Source organism: Pinus tabuliformis, chromosome 7 (genome assembly GCF_031772625.1).
Source record: "Pinus tabuliformis cultivar Carrire ecotype Pingquan chromosome 7, CPIR1, whole genome shotgun sequence".
Classification (NCBI taxonomy): domain Eukaryota; kingdom Viridiplantae; phylum Streptophyta; class Pinopsida; order Pinales; family Pinaceae; genus Pinus; species Pinus tabuliformis.
In genome coordinates, this window is record NC_142293.1 from 1,978,561,972 (window position 1) to 1,978,574,302 (window position 12,331).

Consider the following 12,331-nt stretch of genomic DNA (forward strand, 5'->3'; position numbering starts at 1 on the left):
GTCCACGGCAACTAAAGCCCTTGATAGATTTGCATTAATCTACCACGAGACAACTCCCACGGCCATGTAGCAAGAGATGTGAAGGCCAAGGATGAAGATAGGGTAAAGAATCGATTTATTTCCAATGAAGGAGTGCTTGCATAGGTGGGACAAATGACCCCACAAACTAGAACAATGAGGTCTTGAAATACAAGTATATATAGATTTTGGATATATATTAGCAGGTTAAAACTATTATGAGTTGAGTTCTTGTGTTGCCATCAAACCGGCATCAGGGAAATCTACTATGTTTGGATGAAACCCAACATCAAATGAAGAAGTCGGATATCAAAGTGATGAAGATGGCTTGAGTAGTGGAAAATTTGGGGTTTACAGACTCAAGAGATGATATGAATCCACATATAACCATTCAAGTGGACTCCCCCTCTGAATAATTAGTCATGTTGTCAAATCCTCACAAAATGTTTAGTTATTTTTGGGTTTCTCAGCAGAAAGTAGTTTTCAACTTGGCAAGGTCATTTATGGTAGCTTTGGTATACAATTATATTGTAGATTTCAATTATATGTGTTTTAAGTGGACAGAGTCAATTACACAATATTATTGGTCTAATTTCCCTAATAGCATGCCACTCACACAAAAGCAATCAACATTTTATTTTTTTAGATATAATATTTTTCCTCCATAACTTACTAAAAGAATTAATTAATATATAAAAATTATCTATTTATAATACTATTTAAATATTAAATTTATAGAAATACACGATTAATCTCTAATTATAATTTAAAACCAATAAAATTTTAAATCGTAAATACAGTGCATTTAAATAATTTAATGTGAAATTTTAAGCATTAAACTTTACCACTTTACCACATTACCATATTTTACCTCCATGTATAACTTCAACGGAAAGTTACTTCGTTGAAGTTACTGCCAAAGATTGCTGTGAATTAGTTTAGGACGCCACATTAGATTGGTTTATTACAATTTTGTCTACATTCAATTATGGGCGAAGTTTAAATCATAATGAAAATGTTACACTTCCATCTCCAATGTGAATTAGTTTAGGATATAACATTAGATTGGCTTATTAAGCTTCTGTTTACATTTTCAATTATGGGAAAAGTTTAAATTAAATTTAAAATTAAAATATTATATTTCTATTTAAAATTTACACTTCTGTTTACATTCTCAATCATGAGAGAAGTTTAAATTAAAATGAAAATATTATATTTCTATCTAAAATTTACACTTTTGTTTACATTCTCAATCATGGGAAAAATTTAAATTAAAATGAAAATATTACACTTCCATCTAGAATGTGAATGCTGGAAGAAGTTGAAATCAACCATGTATCAGAAATCAGATTTGAATACAAAATTATTACATTTTGCTGAAAGAAGTTGAAATCAACCATATATCAGGGATCAGATTTGAATATAAAATTATCAACATTTTTAGAGAAAAAAAAATACTAAAATATATTATATTATAAATATCCCATACATATATCATAAATTGTTCACTTACATTTATTATTAATTTGAGATAGTCCTTCATTCATTTTAACAAAAAATCTTAAAATAATTTTATGTCTCTATTGTCAAAACACTACATCCTATAAATATACCAATAAATATTATCACAAATTTTCATAAGTGAAGCAAGCCATAGACTATGGGAGAGGAATTATGCACTCATCTCTGATAATATCATCTTCAAAATACTTGTATTTCATGACTCCTTCAGCAGAATATAGATTTTTTTTTTTTTTAAGAATATCAGTTACCATATTAGATTCTCTGGAAATGTGTTAAAATGTGATATTAAATTTTCTGAAAATGTGTTGAAATGTGATAATGCGATAATCTGGAAAGAAAGTTTTAGAAAATGTGATATTAAATTTTCTGAAAATGTGTTGAAATGTGATAATGCGATAATCTGGAAAGGAAGTTTTGGAATTTTGATGCAGTCTAGCCAACAACAAAAGTTAGAGAGAGGCAATTTTGTGAGCACATATACCATCCATCAATAAAAGATTTAAAATATCCATAAATATGAATGCAATCCGGTATCCTTCTCTTGACAAACCAGAATAATCCTATAATACCAATATCAACCAAGAATCAAACACCAAATTTGAATATAAAATTATTAATATTTTACAAAGAGGAGTTCGACTAAAGTGTAAACTTTGGGAAATTCTTATTTTCAACTTTATAGAAAAGTTAATGCGCCCTGATATGCGTTTTTGATAGCCAGATATAACACGCGCACCGTGGTGACTAGAGGAAAAAAAAATAATGTTATATCAGACTATCGAGAGCGCATATCAAAAACGCATTAACTTTTCTATAAAATTAGAAATAAAAATTTCCCAAACCTTACATACAAGGAAATCAGCCCAGAACGTTGTACTTATTATTATTCCTTTAACATGGAATCAAACTGAAGAAGCATTGTGTCAGGATAACGTTACCAATAGTTGTTGATTTTGGATGCACATTGATTACCACGCATTCCAATTTGGATAACGTTGACATCACATAAAGGGATAACCTCAAAAAAACATGTACATATCATTAAGTTTTCCTAAAAATATCGTGCGATCGGCTTGCCAACCAAGTAGTCCTTGATTAGACATAATTTTCCTTGAAAACTCGCAATTCCAAGTGCTCTTAGTCGAACAGTGATGGGAAACACAGACAGGCATAGAAAATAAAGTATTTGTAACATAACTACATCTAACGATACATTTAACATAACCAAAATATTATCCAGGATTTACTTGCACTGCCAAATAGACACTGAGGGATCCTTCTGTAAATCCCCCCAGCTATATTGATCGGTTAAGTATGGAATGCAAACTGAGGGGTCCCTGTAACTCCTCCAAGCTATGGTCAGTTGAGTATGGAATACACACAGAAATTCTTGAGAACCTCTCATGTGTGGACCATTTCCTGCAGTGAAGTAATGTTAGTTCTAAGTTTATTTGGGGTCCAGCTGCGGTGGGTACATTTTATCAAGGTTGGGCCTCTTCCCATTATCATAAATACTGGGCAGTCTATTCTATTCAATGGGGTAAATCCTAAACAAATATAATAGATAATAGAGGTAGAGTTACTTCTGTTTGACTTTAGGGAATTTATTTAATATTTACAAATTTAATTTATTTTTGGTTTTGAATATGGTTATTAAAAGTATATGTTTTTAATTATTAAGTTTATTTAAGTTGAGTTTATATTTTGGGATTTTTTTATTTTTTTTTAATTTCTCGGGCATATATAGTCTTTTGTAGGATTGGAAAACAAAACCTTTAGAGACATATAGTCTTTTGTAGGATTGGAAAACAAAACCTTTAGAGACCACCCACTGTTAGACAACCAAAAAAATCAATTTTATTCTATAAAATCTTATTATTTAACGGATATTACTTGAATTTAAGTTTAATATAGATTTTGAAAATATTTTTAATAAAAAAAATTGCTTCTTTTATTTAGCTCATATTTATTAGATTCATAATATTTAATTACCACGGAAACAAGTGTATACATCACGGATTTTTCCTTTTATTATAAGCCCACCTTGCTATTCATTGTATTCTATCCGTCCCACCGGACAAACATGGCAGTGAAGGATATTGACCATGTAGCATTAGTGATTGCAACTTTCATCGTGATATTTAGCGAAGGTTAAACATATGCGTTTTGAAGTTTCTAAATTCACGTTGATGTTAATTTGTTTTAAAGTGTTTAAAATCACGTTGATGTTAATTTGTTTTATATAGGTATATAGATCAAGCCGATATAAGTTAATATTAAATTTTATATGTTTTATTGTAAAATTATTTTTCTTAAATAATAATAATAATTTAATTTTTATGTGGGAGTTTTAATTTTATTAGAGGAGGTGGGAAGGAACTAAACCCTTCACTTTGTATGAGATTATTATGATAGGCATTCAATGCAATTGGGAAGTAGCAAATTTCCATCTCTAAGCCATCAACTCATCCTAAGCATTCTCTGTCGCCTTTACTCCTTGCATGTTGAGGGAGGGTTAGGGGGAAATTTTATTCATCTTGGTTGGAACCCAAGTCTAGCTTTCTAGGTGGGTAATTACTTTTGCATTGATGTTCTTGTAGTCCGTTATTGCTAAATAGTTTATTTGCTCTTCATTTTTCGTTTTAGCTTTTTTATTTGGGTCCTTACTTCACCTCTTAGTTTGCAGTGGATAGTGGGACTCGCAGTAGTTAGATTTTGGGCAAGAAGCCATAGAGTCCATCACCAACTTGTGGTACTAGGAATTATATCTTGAATTGATGCTCCAAACTTAATTGGAGGAGGTGTTCAAAACTATGTTGGTTATGGTCCTATTTTGTGTGGGGTTTCCCAAATTATGCGGGAAGTTATAAGTAAGTGTGGTTTAGATAGGTTCTAGTCAATTTATCTTCGCAAAACTTTAGTCTGGTATAGTTCATCGACATTGTTAAAAGTTTTTACGAATCCTTTGGCCTTTATGAGTCACCCTTGATCTCATTCCATTTCCATGACGAGGGAAAGAGGCAATCATCGAAACAGAAGTAGATGTGAGGGGTCAGGGCCTTCCACATCTAATGCCAAATAAGGAGTTGAGACCTTTGCGTGAATCTACCATAGCACAACTCCCCCATCTATGCAACAAGAGATAGAGAAGGTCGAGGAGGAAGCTAGGGTAGAGCATCAATTCATTTCCAATGGAGAGCTTGCACAAGTGGGATATATATATATATATATATATATATATATATATATATATATATATATATATATATATATATATAGGCAGGTCAAAACCATTATGGGTTGAGTTCTTGTGGAGAGATCAGAGGAGCATCATGAAATTCTACTTTGTTTGAATGAAACACAATATCAAATGAAGAAATTAGATATCAAAGCGATATATATTTTGGCAACTTAAAACTATTATGGGTTAAGTTCTTATGGAGAGATAAGAGGAGCATTATATAATTATATTATTGTTTTCTGAAGCCCAATATCAAATGAAGAAGTTGGATATCAAAGTGATGAAGATAGCTTAAGCAATGAGAATTTGGACTTTATAGACTTAGATGGTGATACAAGTCCATCGGTAACCATTCAGGTGGACTCCCCCTCTAAATAGTTAGTCATGCTATCCAATCCTAGCAAAATATTTAGTTTTATTTTTGGATCTATGTATAGAAATCAATAGTTTTAAATTTGGTAACATAGAGTATGGTAGCTTTAGTATACAATTATGTTGCAATTTCTATTTCAGTTATAGACACTTTATGTGGATAGAGTCAATTTTACAATGTAACACACGAATAGGCCAATCACACATAGACATTTATCATTTCACCTTTTTTTGATATAATATAATATTCTCCCTACCTAACTTAAAGAAGAAAAAATAAAAAATAAAAAAAATTAAACTAATTTTAAAGATCACAATCAAGCAATTTTAATGATCACAATCAAGCCAGACATTTGATTAGTGTACAAGACTTCCTTTTTTATTGAACTATTTAAACAATAAATTTATGGATCTTACATATCTACTTAGTATGGTTTTAAACCTATGACCATGTTAACTATGGTTGGGCGTGATCGACTTTTATTGAGTATGGTTAATGTGGTTATCTATGGTTAAATGGTTACCTCAAATTACATTGTTCATTAAGGATTATGTTGCATTATTATCAAGGGTTATCTCACATTGTGGCATTCCTCAATGGTTGTGTCACATTATGGTATTAATCTTGTTTACTTATGTTGAATTGCTACATTATTGAACACTTGTGTTGCAATGCAAAGTCCCATCCGGGTTGTGTCACAATGGGATTTGTTGGCCATGTTTGTTTATGGTTGACCATGGTTCACTAAGGTGGATCATGTTTGCTTGTCGATGAATACGGTTGACCAATATCGAAAATGCTTAATCATGGTTGAAAATGGTTTATCGTGTTTGATTGTGGATAAATATAGTTAATCATATTGCATACCAATCCTTAATTTAATTATGTGTTTTAACTGATAAATGGATAAGAAATGAAAAATATCTTTTACTTTATCACTTCTCATATAATCAATCAAAACTCAAAATCATAACCAATTTATGTTCTAATATACTTAACTATGTCTAACCATAATTAACAATATTTAAATATAACTAAAATATAATCAACTATAATAATTATACACATCTATAATCAATTATATAAAATTTTAATTAATTAAAAAAACTCAATAATAAAATTACATTTTGATGATTACAATTATCTTAAAATTACATTAATAAACATTTAAAATTATTCTATCTTCAATTATAATAATATTTACATTTTTAAAATTTTTGAAAAAATTATATATATATATTTATTTTTCTTAACCATATAAAATAAATTTAATTGATATTATTATTTTATTCTTATCATAAATTTTATTCCATCTTCAAATTTTACCACATATATATATATATATAATTTCCCAAAATTTTATGAGAATTATAACCGCAATGCATTTTCAAAGTCTTCCCAAATTTTGGTCGTGACTTTAATGCATTTTAAAAAGTAATAATAATGTCATACCAAATTGTATAGGGTTAGATTTTTAATAGGGTAATGTGATAAATTTAGTTTTCTAATAAAGTATATTTTATTTAAAGATAAATATTTATTTAAAAAAATATATAATTTTTTTTAAGAACCATTGGAATGTCATTTTTCTCTCCATGTTTCAAATGTTACGGGGAATATCTTTGACCCTTATAATTCCAAAGAATTACTAACTCACCGTGTGTATATATATATATATATAAATAATAAATTAAATTAATATTAAAAATTATTTCCCCATATATATAAATAATTAAAAATTATAAAATTAAATTAATTAATTAATATTTAAAACATTTTTATCGATAATAATAATAATAAATTAATTATATATATAATTAAAATTAAATAATCTTTATTTTCTATTCTTTATAGTAATTGTGTATTATTATAGTTTTGCATATATATTTATATAAAAATATATTAGATTAATTTTTTAAATATCATGTAGATATGTTTTTTTTTTTTTTTTTTAAATGGGGGCTAGTCCCTATAGAAGCTATATTAGGTCCAATGTACATCATATATTACATATATACACAAACTGTCATTCGTCACATCATTCGTACATATACCAGAATACATTCACTACCGCGCATCAACACAATAACGAGAATTGATCAGTGGTGATGTGCGTGAAAACCGTCTTTCCCAGCAAAGTGAGCCGTGCACTCAGGTGCATGGATATGTTATATTGATATGAGACGTCAATATCTATATGTAGTTAGTTTCAATCTTGACCCTATATTAACCTTCAATCCGTATATTCCAATTTAATAGTTTACGATAAAACCTACATCTTTTTTTTCAGAAGAAAAATCATAATATATTATATTACGATAAAACCTACATCTACATCTACATGTAAACAAAGTAACTCTTAATTTTTAAATCTCTAAATATTAAAAAAAATTATCTCCAAAGATTTTACCATGACAGATTGAAATCAAGAGGCATTTAATCTTTAAACGCATATGGTATTACAAGAGTTTGACCAATTGTCGAAGGATTAAAATTTAAAATGCCACATTACATTGACATACTATGCTTTCGGCTAGGATCTCAATGTTGGTGAGGTCGAAATCAACCACAAATTCGAACATATAAATGTTACTGATTGAGGGTTTTGTATCTTACATTGTCACCATATAAAATTATAACATTATTAAATCTAGTTTATAGATATATATTAAGTTGAGAATTATGAAAAATGTTATTAGGTTAAGAAGTGTTTTCTAGTGTAGTAAAGAAAAGAGGTTGTAATATTTTGTTTTATTATATAAATATTTTGATTTTCTCAAATTACATAAAAATTAAAGTAATAATAATAATAAAATTAAAGTAAAATAGGCAATTTATTATTGGTGGTTTTCAGGTTGCAAGTTTTGACAACCTATGGTTTTTCCAATAGTATTCTTATGTAAGAAGAAAGAGGTTTAGACCTCAAGAAATTTGATCTCTCTTGACGCTTGGTAGATTCAAAGTTAAAATAGATTTAGGCGATTATAGCAAAAGAGAAACATGAAAAATGTTTTAAAAATAAATGAGATTAAGAAAATTAAAATTATAAACCGAAGTTAAGGAATTAAAAAAAAAGAAAAGTCATGTTATTGATAGAGTTTGGATTTCTTGTGCCAAGTAATGATATTCCAAGTGTTATTCAATCCACTTAGATGAGTTATGGTATGCTTAAAGCGTAGATATTACAATTTATTCTAGATTATGGACTTATTCCTCATGTAAAAGCTATATTAAGACTGTTATTCTATTATTCCTATAAGAGGGTCTCATTTATACTTAACCAAGGAATATGTTTTGATATTAAGCATAACATATGCTACTATGATTTATTATTCTTCTCATTCAAGGGAAAATATCATTTGAATCCTTTCTTTCTATTTGCATATTGATTGAGGAAGATGAAGTCTAAGTTATTAAAAAAAAGAAATGGATTTGATAGAGCCTTAATAGGAACAAACCTTAAGGAAAGGAGATTTTGAGCCATTGTGTATTGAACCTTGATAGATAAAGGGTAAATGATGAAACTTGAACTTTAAAATAGCTAAACGCATCCACACAATAATTGACATAAGAATATAGAGGAAACCCTTATGGGAGGGAAGCAACATCAAATACTTCTTATGGAAAGAATCACTCAACCAACCATGCTTACTATAATAATATATTCAACATGTCAAATATAATAATACTTACATGCATTTGTACATTCTCATGAGTATTCATATGGTTCTATGTCATCCAACCTCTCACTATATAGTGGGCCTATTCCATGAATATGGCCGTCCTCATTATCCCCTTGTGTACCACCGTAACACCCAAGAATATTACCCCTAAGTAGATGACATTCCATCCTCCTTTACATGTTTCATACTTGAAACATGAGTGGAAGCTATATAATATGATGTGTTAAACAATAGTCAATTGTTACCAAACACAAGCATTCATCCATCATAGAAAAATGTGCTTATGAGGTCTAATTTCTTCATTTCCACCTCAATTTTGACTTTAGTTTGTCTTTTGGTTGACATTATGGTGTCTCCATTCATTACTTTTATTCAACCATGTACCTTTACCCTAGGTGTAGTTGTAGTTCCATCTTGGTCCATATTGATTTTTTTATACTCCCATCCTTACATTAGTCTTTCATGATCATTGAAATATGACATTAAAGTATCCAACATTTGCCACAAATTAATTTTAGATTACACCTCTACATTTGAAAGCTTTTAATCTCCAAATGTTGATCCATGAAGGAGATCAAAGCACCATGCATAAACTTGCCTCCCAAAGTACATTACTCCATCGAATATGAAGGATGCATGTTAATTGTTTGTTTCAATCAAGTTGCATATATATTATACTTTCATTACAAATGGAGATATTCTTCCTCTTCCTTTGTGTGATTTGATGGACTAGGACTTACATCCTATAACAGGTAATATGTGTTATTTTTCTTGTAGAAAGTTGCATCACTATCCCATACATATGGCATTCCAATCATCATTTGGCATGCTTGTAGTGGCATAACATTACATTCAACTTCATTAACATAGTCAACATTAATGGTAAACTTGATCTTGCAACGCATAGTGATTCCCATGATATTTATCCTTGGAACCAACCTAATGAGTATGTGTTAGGTACCTATACTACTAGTGTTACCCCTTATTATTATTATTGTTCCCTATAGATGCCCACTATTGTTATTATTGTTCCCTTATGATGGGACCCAGCCCACACTCCAATGTATAACTTAATATAAGGTCTGTCTGGTAATAATGATAAATGCGGATTTGGTTGATGATTTGGCTTTTGATTATGGATATGAACTATGGATATTATGTTGATGGTTGCAATCATTTATTAAAGCTCGTAAATGTAAACCTGACCCGTACTCCTGCCTCGATCCTCGTTTCCCGCTTGGTCTTTATGCAAAACCCTTAGGCATTCTAGTCATTTTCGATATTTCACTCTGCTATGGGAGCTCTGCGAGGGTTTCTTGGAAATGTTCTATTTGTTAGCCTCCTGTTACAACAGGTGTTCATCTTTCATTATTGACATTTTTACATGCCAAATATGTCATACTTTGCATGCTGCAATGCTCCATATTTTCTAAGAGAGGCCAAAGAAGAGGCCATGAAAGTGTACCAGTCTAAATGCCACTATTGTATCCCAATTTTGATGAGTTATCCATTTTTGAAGAATTTTCTGTTAAGGGAAGGCCAAACAGCTTAATCTTGGCCTCCCTAGGTTTCAATTTCTTGTTTTAGAATATAGAGAATGAACATCTGTCCAAACAATTTAATCTTGGCAGATTTGTAGATAGGTAGAGAAACAAAGGAGCCCAAGTGCTTAATCTGGGCCCTTGGAAGAAATAAGTGTAGACTTAGATAGAAGGACAACTAAAAGAAAAAAGGATAATCTGGGTCTGCAAGTCCAAGTGCACCTATGCAAAAAGAAGAAAAAATGCTAGGTAAGTAGGCTGGGTAAGTAGTTTTGTGGTTGCAGAATCATGCTGTGTAATCCATTTCATCTTTTCAAGTGTGTTATATCTATTCCGATTACAGGGCAAGGAAATTCCCCTTTGGAGGAGCTCAAGTGAGGCATGTCTAACTCCCCCTTCTTCTCATTCCCCAAATCACTCACTAACATCCCCTTGAGGACCTTGGGATCTGCCCAACCAGTCCTGTTATAACTTTATTTTTGTAATAGCACCAAGTCAAGCTTTGAATTTCTTATGTGAAAAGAAGCCACATTTCTTGTGTAAAAACATGTCTCCACCGTCCATTCACTTTCAATGTCCAAAGCTTTAGCTCACAAACTTAGCCTCCCCCCTACACTTCACCTCATTTTCATATTAACCCCTAACTCTATTATCTAGCTCCCTATATCATTTGCCCATCCCCATTTACTACTAAAAATTATATGAAACCCCCAAAAAATATTAAATAGCCCCTCCCTTTGGCACTATAGCCATATTTCCTAAGTCCGGGAAATAGTAGTCCATCCGGGGCTACTACTAACCCTTCCGTGTCCTAACCTAGAGTTAGTCTGACATCTGGTCACCCTAACAACCATTTCCCCTAAGCCCTAACCCCACAACACTCATTTCCCGCCCTTATCCTAAGGTCATGCATATAAATATATTTTCCCCGCTTGTATATAACCCATAAAACCCATTTTTATTAAGGTTTCCCCCCCGCCGGATTAAACAACACATAATAAAATATGCGCGGGCCCCGTTTTTAACCGTCCGCCACCTTACTTGTTCCGCCGACCGTTAGATCTGGTGCGCCCAAGATCTACGGTGGGCGGGCCTTTTTGTGCCCCGATATGCCGAGGGTTAGCGCCCGGGAGATGGGCGGTTTTCCCGTCGTACTCCCACCACGCGTCACCCTCTCGGCTGTGGCGGAGCCCCCTCCTCCGATACCGCCTGCGCACAAAAGCGGTGCACCCGAAACCGGATACCACCTTTCCCCCTCCTGCATCAGCACCACGTCATGCTGACATCATCATCCTGCGTCGGCCTCCTGCCACGTCACCTCCTCCACCGTACCACCACGTCACCTCCTCCACCGTACCGCCACGTCACCAGCCGTACTGCTGACGTCACCTTGCCACGTCACTCGCCGTACTGGGACCCACCGCTGACGTCATGCTAACGTCACCGTCAAAAAGCGCGAAAGGTGAAAATTGCAGCCTAGGGAGCCCGGAATCAAAATCTGAGGCAGTTTTGCCAAAATGGAAAGCCCTTTCATGGCTTGGCCTCCAGCAGGCCCGAAAGGCGCAGAATGACATGAATTTCTTCGCGCAGCATTCAGAAAGGGGCAAACACAGTTTTAAAAGCAAACAGAGGGCCGAACAGCAGCCATGAAAGGTCGATGCAACAATTTAAAGAGTATCAGAAGTGAGAAAGGCGCACATTCAGTGCCAAAGCATATCAAGGAAGCGGCAAAGAGTATCAGTCGAATGTTTTAAATGAAAACCTTTATTCCCAATGCAGGTGAACATTGAATGACCTCCAACAAAGTCAAAGAAAGTAGTGAAAGCCAATCAAGGCTCTCCCATCACAGTTAATGCACCTCAGAACCACTCAAGAGCATGGATCAAAACCCAAAGCACAGTTATGGCTAAGTGATCAGCACAGAGCCATAAAGACAACACATTAAACTCCT